The 11405-nt window shown below is 38.4% G+C and overlaps 1 pseudogene; it reads left to right on the forward strand.

The window, feature by feature from the left end:
- The first annotated feature begins 319 nt into the window (after positions 1–319).
- Positions 320–8876, forward strand: LOC120277495 (annotated as a pseudogene).
- The last annotated feature ends 2529 nt before the right edge of the window (positions 8877–11405 follow it).

An 11405-nucleotide genomic window follows, 5' to 3' on the forward strand; every position in this document is an offset into this window, starting at 1 on the left:
AATTTCAATTATTATTTTCAGAGATAGTCTCATCGTCATTGAGTGTGTTGCCAGAGATGTATGTAGCTGAGTGGAAACGCATGATCAAAACTAGGATTGGGGATAGCTGTCATAAACCGAGGTCATGGGAGGAGCTTCAAAGGTTGCTGCAAGCCTATGGTGGCTGCACCAATTATGATATGGATGGTGATGATGTTGAGAAGATCGTTATCATACTACCGCCGGCGCCGATGCTGCCGCGTTCGGTTCATCGGCTTTGCTCCTCAGCATGAGACGATGGACTTTTCACAATGTGAGTAATACTAGTTCTGGTTTTCAAATTTTTTTTTATATTTTATATTATATATATATATATATATATATATAATATGTATATAATTTACATAAACAGAAGTGTTGTCATGAAAACTAATATAACCATTTAAGATGCTGGTGATTGTTAATGGGTCTATTACAGTAGAAGATGGATTCAGCTTGGCATCATGTTGCAAGTTATTTCCAATGTAATCAACGGAGCTGATGCTCCTCTCAATTCTAATGCTCTGAAGATACGAAATTTTTCCCATAAAATCTAGTATAACTATTTAGAGTACTTATCATTCTTGATGCTTATGAACTAATATCTTTCCATCGTATATATATGCCCAAAGGTCTGGTTTATTGCATATGAACAAAACAAATAGGACATATCTGGTGTATTACATAGAAACTTCACCTATTTTAATCCTTACTGCTAGGCTAATGAACATGTTCATATATATACATAGAAATTAGACTCAAGTTTCATATCTAATATCTAAAATGGATCTGAATTCTAGCATGAAAGGAAAGGTTTGTGTGACAAGTGCATCAGGATTTGTAGCTTCTTAGCTTGTCAAAAGACTTTTGGAATCAGGATATCATGTGATAGGCACTGTGAGAGACCCAGGTACAGTTATTAATATCCTTTAATTTTCCTTACTAACCATACAAAAGGTAATAACTATGAGGTGGTTTATTGATTTATTAGAAAATACCAAGAAAGAGTTGCATCTCTGGGAATTACAAGGAGCAAAGGAGGGACTAAAATTAGTGAGGGCTAAGCTCACAATAGAGGGAAGCTTTGACAGTGCAGTTATGGGTTGTGAAGGTGTATTTCACACTGCATGTCCTGTTGTTCAAGGGCCTATATCTGATCCAAAGTTAGGCAATAACAAACTCAATGACTGCATAAATACATGAAAGGATGGTATTAACTTTTTAATTTTTGTACAGTTAGAAATCCTAGATCCTACAATTAGTGGCACATTGAATGTATTGCGATCATGCAAGAAGAACACAAGTCTGAAGAGAGTTGTTCTTACATCTTCATCGACCATCAGAGTAATTTCAAACATTGATCCAAATGTACCTTTGGATGAGTCATCATGGAGCGATGTTGAATTATGTGAAACACTTCAGGTGAACATAATCAACTGATAACTAATTAGCAATTAAAGTATTTGAACTAGTGCACAAAGTTAATCTCACATTTGTATATATATATATATGTGTGTGTGTGTGTGTACCTTGATTTTTGTTTTAGATACTGATTCTTAGCTAGAGATATATATATATTCTGTGTAAATTTATTCTTAAGTGCCTAATCACATGCATGTGTGATAGTTAATTACCCTTAAAGTGAATTTAATCTCCAATTTTTATGATTGAACTTTTGACAAAGTATTCCACTACTCTTTCTTCTTGTATTATTTCATCAAGAAACTTCCTTGTACTCTTTAGTTTAGGCCATCATTCCCCGCCTTGCATGGTTTTTATTGCTAAAATTGTAGTTTCTTTCTTTCATTACTCTGTTCTTGTGCTGATGTCTTGCTTAATTATTTTCCTATGTGTGGTTCTGTTTCAAATGAAACATCTTGTGCATTTATTACCTTGGTGGATGGGAAAGAGTATCTCATCTGATACTCTTCTTATGCTAGTTTATTTTTAGTTGCTTATTATGTTATATTTATGAAGACAAGTTCTCATTTGAAATGTCCCACATCAACCTTCTTTGGAAAAAGTCAAAATCTCTGCCTGCTCTTTGTTAAAGTAATAGCTTGATATATGTTCAAAAATGAGTCTTATAGTCTCACTGGCATGGCATAACATCAAATATTTCTTGTAGTGAGGATTTACCTTTAATTCTATTTTTTTCTTTTGTTACTAAACCATGTATTGTGTTTTTTTTTTTTTTTGAAGAACTTCTCAACTGAGAAGCTAATTTAATTAAAGATTAAAGAAACCAGAATAAATATTGAAAATTACAAAAGAAAGGAGAAAGAGCAGAGAACTAATAGAGGAGATTGAAGAAACCGGAACAAACACTGAAAAATAAAAAAAGAAAGGAGAAAGAGCATTGGACAATTATTGGAAACTGTAACCATGATTAGAGAATGATCTCATGATCCAGCGGGGAAGGTCGCGGCCGAAGAGGAAGAGATTGAGGTGCAGATAGAGAAATCCCAACAAAGCAAGGTTGGCGGCCGATTGAATCCAGGCAAGGGGGATGATGTCGATGATTGGATTATGACTGATGTCCAGGAGAAACTTGATGTTGCTAGTTTGTTGATGATATCTCCACGAAAGCATAGATACAAGACGATGCAGGATGTCAAAAACGCCACGCTGAGAGCAAAAGATCCGTCTGATTTTGATGTGATGTTCAATGGCCATCAGCAAAGCGACTTCAATGGCAAAGATTTCGTCAGAAGAGTTGTCCCTCATAGGTTGCGACACGCACCCTGCGAGAGAAACACGATTATAAGAATCAGTGATAAAAAAACCAGTGGATCTTACCTGACGAGCCAGATTGATTGCCGCGTGAGTGAAGAGGAAAGGACCTTCCATACAAGAGAAATTAAACTGGATAAACTTTTTACCAATGAGGTCACAGGAATTAAACGCAAACTCTCTGGTATGAGCGATGGCCTTGATCGCAATGATATTTAGATTTGGCCTCTCATTTTTAAAGACATAATTACATCTGCAAAGCCAGATGAACCATGCACCAGTAGCGATGAGAGCTAGAATATTCGCAGAGTTGTGATCCATTCTCCAGACTGAAAAGCATCCTGAAAATAAAAGGACTGATTTGTTTTGAAGGCAATTTGGTTCCAGACATATTGTGCGCTAGCACAGCTGTTGAAAAGATGATTAATGGTTTCTCGATGAAGACCGCAGAAGAGGCAGGGCCAATCTGGGCCAATATTCAGATGATTAAGAAAAGCAAATGTAGAGATACGACCCTTAAAGCACAGCCATAAAAAAATGCTTAACACGAGGGCAACGGGAATTTTTAGAGTAGATTCCAACCAGGCCAATGATCAGAGTAAGGAGATTGCTTGTTAAGATGGTGGTAGATGGGTGGGGAAATTTTGTGACAGCTGGGTTTAGGTAACCAAATCCAGCTGTTGTTTAGATTATAATCAACAATAAATGATTCGGAAACGACACTGTGAGACAAATCACCAAAAATCTGAGAAAAGGCATTAAAATCCCAATTATTGTCCAAAACAAGATCAGACACAAGGATATTGGAGAGATCGGCATTCATATTAATATACGTAGGTTTGAGAGCAATTGGAATGTCGAAGATTCATGGATCCCAGAAGAAAGATGTGAAATCAGGATTCACAGAATTGATTTTACAATAATGTTTAAGAAATCTGGCCGAGTGGCATAATCCGCGAAAAAACCACGAACATTTAGCAGGAATAACATCAAGCCAGAAATTAACCCTCCTGTACTTAACTTGGAGAATATCAACCCAAATTGAATTATCATTGTTTAAATATTTAAAAATGTGTTTGGCCAATAATGAATGTTTTGCAAGATGAAGGTCTTTAATCCCCAAGCCCCCCTCAGACTTACCTGTTAACATAGAATTCCAGCACACATTGTGAATGCCCTTTCCATTGCCGCTCCTGCTCCAGAAGAAACTTCTAAGCACTTTAGATATCTCAGAGATGATAGAAGTGGGCAAAGGGTAGACAGACATGGTATATACAGGAATAGACAGAAGGGAGGAATTGATAAGAGTCTTCTTAGCAGCGTATGAAAGATGAAAATTGCTCCATTTAGCAGAGATGTGCTTAATTTTTTTGACCATAGGCCTAAAAACGTTAACATTAAGGCGCTTGGGAGAAATCAAAATACCAAGGTATTTAAAGGGGAAAGAAGCATGGCTGAGGTTTAAGATAGAACAGATGCTTTTTGTGACATGTTTGTTAAACCAAGAGGGGAACAGAATTTGAGATTTGGAATAATTGGGACACTTCCCAGTTACTTTGGAGTAGAAAGACATGCAGTAATGAATGTTCCTAGCAACCCTGCGAGAAGCATGGGAAACTAGGATAAGATCGTCGGCGTACATGAGATGATTAAAGTTATGATATAATTTAGGCTCAAAGCCAGGAATTGAATTACTATGTAAGCCGTAATTAAGAGCAGAGGTGAGGACTTGAGAAACCAAAATGAAAAGATAGGAGGAGATGGGATCCCCCTGCCGAACACCTCGGGAAGATTTGAACCAAGGAGTCGGCGATCGGTTAATCAGGAGTGAGAAAGAGCTGGCCCGCAAGCAGGCACTAATCCAGGAAATCCAAGTGGGATAGAAGTTCATCTTAGAGAGAACGACAAGAATTGCATTCCAATCCAAAGTATCATAAGCTTTAGATATATCAAATTTAATAATCATCCTAGGGGGGCTAACTATGTCATTTTCGATAGAGTAGGCGACCTCTTGCATGGTAATGATGTTATCAAAAGAGCACCGACCATTCACGAAGCCAACTTGTTCTGGACCAATAAGATAAGGGATGACCTTATTTAAGCGATTAGCTAGAATTTTGGAAATGACCTTGAAACACACATTACACAAAGAAATCGGTCTAAAATCAGAAACCATCTTTGGGTGATCAATTTTGGGAATTAAAACAATGTAAGTTTGGCCCCAAGAAACTGGCATGAAAGAGTTTTTAAAAAAGTAAAGAACCGCGCTAAAAAATTGATCGCCGATAATGTGCCAAAAGTTTTTGTATAATTCAACGTTGAAACCATCGGGTCTAGGGGACTTACCTGAAGGGAGATCGGAAAGAGCGCAAAAAACTTCTTCTATTGTAACCTCTTGAATGAGAAAGGTATTGTCCGAATGGGAGAGTTTTGGTAAGCCGGGAGGTAAAGCGTCAACAACATTTAAAGTGACATTTGAAGGAGCATTCCACAGGTTATCAAAAAAATTAATGAAAGCACGATCGATATCCGCAGGATCACTAACAACGTTGCCATTAAGATCTTCAACCTGGGAGATGTAGTTGTTATGCGACCTCATCCGAGACATAGCATGGAAAAAAATGAGTATTCCTATCCCCATCTTTGACCCACAGAAACCTAGCTCTTTGAGCCCATTTGATGTGACACTGACGCTGCAGAGCTGAAAGCTTAGCGTAGTGGTCCATCAAGGCAATTTGAGAATTAGGATTGAGATCAGAGAGCTCGAGATTAGAAATATTGTTCTCGGTGGTTTTTAAATTAGAATCGATATTGTTTATGCTCGAAGAGTGCCAAGAGATAAGCTTATACCGAGTACGGGACAAAAGATGAAAAAAGGCATGCATGGGATTACCATGAGGGGAGAAATTCCAAGTGTCCCTAACCACATTGTGACAACCCAGCAAATCGAACCAAAAATTTTCAAATCTGAAAATACTTTTTTTACGGGAAGGAAAAAAGTTAATGGTAAGAAAAAGAGGAGAGTGATCCGAAAAGGAACGATTAAGGTGTTTAAGAGTGTAGGATCGAAAGATATCGTTCCACTTAAGATTCACCAAGCAACAATCAAGCCTTGCCCAACGGCGAGCGTGGCCAAACTATTGTTGCACCAGGTGTAAGAGGAACCAGAAAACTTAAGATCCATTAAATTATTCTGAGCTACAAAATCCAAAAAAAGGCAAGTTTTGCGAGAATAGTAAGTAAAAGCCCCACCCCTGTGCTCATTCCAGGAGAGAATAGAATTAAAGTCTCCCAAAACGAGCCAAGGTTGGACAAGGGAAGCAAGTTTGGAAAGCTCACACCAGAGAAACCGCTGTTTGTGACAGGAAACAGAGTTATAAACCACAGAGATGACAAACTGGGCAGAAAAAACAGTGGAAATAACCAAGTGTAAAGCATGACGGGAGAACGCAAGAGGTGTGACCTGACCAATAATGGAGTTCCAGAGAATGATAATTCCCTCGGAAAACCCTTCGGACAGAATCGCTGCCCACTCCCAGCTATTAGGAATTTTATTACAAAAGCGATTCACCCTGTCAGAGTTGTCCCTAGTTTCTACTAAACAAACGATGAGAGGCTTCAGAGATCGAATAAGACAGAAGATCTGAGAGGAGGTGTCCCGCGACGAGATACCCTGCAGTTCCAACACAAGATATTAGCTGTATTCATATAACAAACCAAATAAAATAATAGGAACAGATACTCCCTAAGGAAGGGGAAGAGGAAAAGCCGAAGGAATAGACTTAGGCACGCGAGCACCCCGGGTCAACCCTTCCTTTCTTTGGAGAAACATCAGCTTCAAGGGAGCTTTTCCTGATGAGGGCTTCTCTTCTAACTTCATCTTGGTATTGGTTAAGGGTCATGTCATCATCGGGACAATCGTCACCAGACATCTCATCGTCTTCATCATCAGAGTAATCTTCTTCTTCAGAACCATCCTCTTCCATGTCCCCCCCAGAGAGTGCGGAGAAAACTTCCGCAACAAGAGCAGCATGAGAGTTATTGGCTGCAGAGGAAGGGTAGGGGAACTCTGGAAGAGAAGACCGAAGGATAGGAGGGGGGGAGCTGGGATGGAGAGATGGTACATGCTGACTATGATCGCGGATGGAAAGGGGTGGGAGAGGTAGTGGGGGGAGTGTCAGAAGGAACAATGATGTTAAGGGGACCGGGAGAGGCATGGGGACTGACATTAAGAGGTCCACTGTCCCGAGCCGTGTGGGAAGAGGGATTTTGTGAAGGAATACTCGGTGAAGAGTTAAAGTGGGGGGCAGAAGTGACTGCCACAGAGACGTTGGGAGAAGGGATGATGCAGTCGAGATCATGGGCAGAGTTCTCAATGAGGGGGTCTACGGTAAAGGGATGGTTTGACGGAGAAGGATAGGAGGATGTCTGGGGAACAGGAGGTTTGTCATAAAGCACTTTGGGACCAGTGGACCACCCATTGATATTGAATCTAGATCCGCCATGTATGCTTCGAGGAGGGGTGCCTCGAGATTATGTGACAACGGCACTCGAGTCAGCTCCTGCTCCCGAGGTCGCGAGATCAGTACGGGTGCTTCCTCCTCAGCCCCGAGCGCGGCCGCGCCGGCGAGTGACGAGCAACCAAGGGCCATAATCGGTTTTCGAACTGATCGGGGCAGCTTCCATCTGAGGATCACAGGGAGAAGGCGTCGGTATAGGATCAGAAATATCCATATGTTGGTCAGTGTTAGTGGAAACCAGGGTGGATCCCTCTGCTGGCAGCTGCACGAGGCGAGCGGGCAACTGAAGGGCACCGGCACCACTAGACGGAGACGAGGCACATGAACGACTTCCGTGATCGACTAGGCCGCAGGAGTAACAGAAAGTCGGTAATCTCTTGTACATAACGACCACGAAGACCCGATGAGTGTCATCGCCAATCCAGAAACCTTTACACAGGGGTTTAGAGAGGTCGATCTCGATGCACGCACGGGCGAATTTGGATCTAGCCAAAGTTGAAGTAAACTCATCAATTTTGATAAGCCTGCCGAAGTTACTAGCGATGGTTTCCAAAGTGTCACCGTCCCAGCATTCAACTGGGAGGTTGTGAAATTGGACACAAATCACAGTGGAGTTAAGCTAAGTAAAGGAAGGCTCAAAGAATGGCTTCCATGGCGACAGTTGCAGGATGATACCATTCACCGACCATGGACCATCAAGAAGAAGATGTTGCATCGCATTCTCCATGGAACAACGAATCAGTAAGAACCCATTTGGTAAATCCGAAATGAAGATTTCGCCGAACTCTGACCATCTAGTGAGGAGCATAGACTTGACTTGATCAAACGACGGAAGTTTGCCAAACAGTTTACCGTAAAGAGCATGTTTAAATTTCATACGTCCACGATTAACAACATCGGCATCTAGTTGAATGAAGCTGGAAGTAGTTTCCTTGAGTTTGTTTAAGAGCTCAGCATTATGAAGTGGGGAGTTATCAAGCGACTGTGTAAGCGAGGAGGCGATTTGTTTCTAGGACTTGTTAGGATGACTAGGTGGCTGGGGATGGCCCCCGCTTGCCATGGCAAGGGGGACGAAGGAGAAGCTCAGAGGGTGAAGCCAAGTTGATTGATAGAAGTCAAGTAAAGCATGTATTGTTTTGCCTGAAACAGATTTTTAGCTTTACCTCATCCAAGTCTCATTCTTCAAAAATTGTATCGACTTGGAGGCAAACCTTGCATCTGCCAGAGACTCTAATTGTGTTGCAAATGCTCATAAGTTGTTCGAGTCAGCTCTGGCCATTTATAATCAAAGTATAGAATTATTACATGATGAAAATGAAGGTGTTCTTTTCTACCTAATCTTGTTTTATTTCCATTAATTCAATGATGCTTTTAGCCATATTTTCACCTATGTCAGATCAATTGTTCATTTGTTTGTTATGAAATGTAGATTGGAACATCTAAAAAAGCTACTGCTGTGTAGTAGTGTGCTCGGAAGACGTTGAAGGACACAACTGGGTTTTCAAGTCCAAACCATTTGTGATGTTATATATTCTATAACTTTTTTTGTTGCATTTGGTGTCAGATTTGATTGAAAATTTTTGTTTATTTGTTCTTTCAAACCTTCGAATGTCTAAATTAAAAAATTTTGGTAGCAAATTTTGTGGTTTGTAAATTTGTCTCAAATATATATATATATATATATTTGTTTGTCTATATTAGAAATAGATTTAATTAGTTATTAAAGAATCTACTCAATTTTGGTCTATAGCGGCAGATTTTTTTGCCGCTATAGGATACTAAACAGATCTATTGGTCTTATAGTGGTGGAACTATTCCACCACTATAGAATTTATAGCGGCAAAATTTTCCGCCGCTATAGGAATAGTTAGCGGCAAAACTTACCGCCGCTACAGATAATTATGTAGCTTTAATCCTATTAGATAGGATTGAGGCAAAAGTGTACATTTGTCACAAAAAAACATATAGCGACCAAGGATTTAGCGCCTAATTCAATATTTGCTGCTATAAGAATGTTGAGGCTAAAATGAGGCCTATAGCGGCAGTTTTTTTCCACCGCCATAAGTCTTATTTCTTGTAGTGCTTACCCGTACCTGTGACCCCTATTTCATACCCGTGCCTTTACTTGTACCTTCCAGGGTATAAAAAATCATACCCTTGCACTTTCCCACAGAGTATGGCTATACCCGCAGGGTACCCGCTTATCCGTTGTTCAAATTATTGAATTAAAATTTAAATAATAACAACAATAATAGAATGTTTAAACACATGTCCATAAATTCAAAATTACAAGTTGATATATATTTGTTTATCTTAAATTATATAATCACATAAAAGTTATAGGTAACAAATTAATTTATACAAAATAACCAATTTGTTGATTTTTATTGGCGTCTATTTAGGACTCAATGGTAACTCTATCTTTTTTTTTTTGTTTATGTTTAACTATCTTGGTTTTAGTTTTAAATTTTTTTCATATATCTACTATTTATATTTTATATAGTTTCAAATTTTATAAATGTCGAGTGAGATTTTGAATATAAAATACATTATAAATAATTCTCATAACCAATTGATTTTTTGTAGTATTTTATCTTTCCGGATGTTTTTATATTTATAGAATAAATTATTATAACATTATTTTTTTATATTTGTTTTATAATGTTTAATTTTTTAAATTTAATTGTGATTCTTAGTATTTAGATAAAAAAATATTATGCTATATCAAATATAAATATAAAAATTAAATAAAATTCAAAATAATATATTAAGAGAAAATTTAAAGTATTATTTTCAAATTAATCACAATGAAAATATATCTTGGATAAATTGTGGGTAAATGTTTATTTTAATAAAAAAATTATATATATATATATATATATATATATATATATATATAAGGGTAAGGGTACGGGTAAAACCCGTACTTCAACGGGTAAGGGTATGGGTAGGGTAGAGGCATACTTTTACCCGACCCGTACCCGCTAAAAAAATAACGGGTAATACCTTTACTACCCATCGGATAAGGTACAAATTGCCATCTCTAGGCACTAGTATTTGTGAACGAGATTTTGACAAGATACTAATCATCAACTAAAATTTAAAGACACTTGTCATACGTGCAATAGTTGCAATCAGTATAAATTAAACAACATTGCTCAAAGGACTAAGGACAAATCTTAGGGTTGTACACGATCCGGACCGAACCGGTTAAACGGTTTCCTTATTATTGGGACTGGACTGGACCAAATAACAGGGAAACCCGGACCGGTTCAAACCGTTTTGGACCAGTCTGGTCCGGTCCGATTCCGGTTTGGACCGTTTTGGACCAGTTTGGTCCGGTCTGGTTCGGTCCCGGTTTTTATGAATTAAAATTAAATTAATTAATATACATTACTTATCTACATATCCTCGCCTTTGTCCTCTTTGATCTCTTCACACAAGAGCTGGAATTCCGAAGAGAGATGATAATTAGATTCAACACCTTTTTAAAGGAGAAGTGGGCATCTAATGTGGCACCAATGGTAGTGCTACCATACGAGGGTGATAAGTCAAACTCAGAAGGCACAACCTATCAACCACCAATGAAGGAGACGAAATGACCAATCTAATACCAAACGAATTCACGGAAACTCTACCAAGTCTTGATACAAGAAGTGAATATACACATTTACTCACTAACCTCATGTTTCCCCTGAGCATATCCATATATATGCTTTTCATGTACAATATCACAAAGAAGGAATCTGGTGTCCTATTTCATAGAAAACCCAAATTGTATATAAAAACACAAACTGGATTTTCATTGATGAATTTTATTTACATCAAGAGTGCAATCATGCCCATTCCCTTATTTTCTTATATAAAAAAATTACAAAAACTATAAACCTTTTTAGAATGAATTCCCACTGATAACCCCAATACAATGAATTGATGAACTTCAATCCTTTACATGTACAGTGAAAAACAAAATGGTCAAATTATGCTGATGAATCAAGCCCATACAACCACAAACTCATAATGTTGGAGAATGGAGACCATGACAATAAGCTATTTATGAACAAATCCAATGCCTCCTTATGATAGATCCACTACTACACTGCAAACCAGCTTGTTATCATAGTATGTGCACAC

Source organism: Dioscorea cayenensis, chromosome 2 (genome assembly GCF_009730915.1).
Source record: "Dioscorea cayenensis subsp. rotundata cultivar TDr96_F1 chromosome 2, TDr96_F1_v2_PseudoChromosome.rev07_lg8_w22 25.fasta, whole genome shotgun sequence".
Classification (NCBI taxonomy): Eukaryota; Viridiplantae; Streptophyta; class Magnoliopsida; order Dioscoreales; family Dioscoreaceae; genus Dioscorea; species Dioscorea cayenensis.